Raw genomic sequence first — 1723 nt, forward strand, 5'->3', positions numbered from 1 at the left:
CCGAAAGGCATGGAATTACAAGTTGAGCCACTGAGCCCGGCTTGTTTTTTTAACTGTCAAACAGGTATACTAACCTACTTAATTGTGAGTCTCAAATGAGAATGCACGTGTGTGAAAACGAGTACTCAGTAAAAATTTAGTAAATGTATGTTTTCAGTTTTCGCTATTTGCCATCCTCTTTCTTTCTTTCTCTCTCTCTCTCTCTCTCTCTCTCTCTCTCTCTCTCTCTCTCTCTCTTTCTTTCTTTCTTTCTTTGTTGAGTTGGAGTCTCACTCTGTCGCCCAGACTGAAGTGCAGTGGCTACTCCCAGCCACCGCAGCCTCGACCTGCTGGGCTCCAGCAATCCTTCTGCCTCAGCCTTCCAAGTAACTGGAACTACAGTCGCAGGCTACCACGCCAGGCTAATTTTTTTGATTTATTGTAGAGATGAGGTTTCGCCAAGTTGCCCAGGCGGGTCTCGAATCCGTGGGCTCAGGCAAGCAATCCCATTTCTTTTTTTTTTTCTTTCATAATTGAGTTTATTGGTTGTGTTGAGGATCAGTACACAGATATTTTAGTTTGTACACAGTTCTTAACATACGTACCGAAAATCGAAAAAGTCATGTATTGCTATTTTTATTTTATTTATTTATTTTTTGAGTTGGAGTCTCACTCCGTCGCCCAGACTGGAGTGCAGTAGCCACCTCCCGGCCACCGCAGCCTCGACCTGCTGGGCTCCGGCGATCCTTCCGCCTCAGCCTTCCATGTAGCTGGAATTACAGGCATGCGCTACCACGCCCGGCTGATTTTTTGATTTATTGTAGAGATGAGGTCTCACTGCCCAGGCGGGTCATGAACCCGCGGGCTCAGGCAATTCACTCACCTCAGTCTCCCAAAGGTGCGGGATTACAGGCTGAGCTACCGAGCCCGGCTTGTTATTTTTAAAAAGCTATTCCAGGATTTTCCAGCTTAAAATTTGGAGGCAAATTTTCCTTAAGAGGATATCAAGTACCAGTATCTTCAAATGTTGATAAGCTATTACATAGATCCCACCAATTCACAATTTATCATATACACAACATACTCAATTTTTCAATCTTTCACAACACATTAACAAAGTTATCAGGAAAACAAGACTACCACGACCAAAGATGTTACAGAGTGCACACAATTTGACAGGGAGAGCCATGATCAAGGAGTGGCTTTCTTTAGGAAACAATTCTACCAAAAAACAACATGGGGCCCGTGCTCGGTGGCTCAGCCTGTAATCCCGCACCTTTGGGAGGCTGAGGTGAGTGAACTGACTGAGCCCTCAGGTTCGAAACCCGCCTGTGCAACTTGGTGAGACCTCATCTCTACAATAAATCAAAAATTAGCCGGGCGTGGTAGCGCGGGCCTGTAGTTCCAGCTACTTGGAAGGCTAAGGTGGAAGGATCGCCGGAGCCCAGCAGGTGGAGGCTGCGGTGGCTGGGAGTGGCCACTCACTCCAGTTTGGGCAACAGAGTGAGACTCCAACACACAAAAAAACCAAAAACAATAAATAAGTAAATAAATAACAACATGGGAATAGAAGTAATTTTAGATATTCAATACATTAAATGCAGGACTGTGATCCATATTGCCACTTAGTATACTTTGCATCATAGGATATAAAAACTAACCCCCGCCAGGCTCGGTGGCTCAGCCTGTAATCCCGCGCCTTTGGGAGGCTGAGGTGAGTGGATTGCCTGAGCCCGCGGGTTCA

This window comes from Carlito syrichta, unplaced genomic scaffold (genome assembly GCF_000164805.1).
Source record: "Carlito syrichta isolate Samal-C Ts95f unplaced genomic scaffold, Tarsius_syrichta-2.0.1 Scaffold311843, whole genome shotgun sequence".
NCBI lineage: Eukaryota > Metazoa > Chordata > Mammalia > Primates > Tarsiidae > Carlito > Carlito syrichta.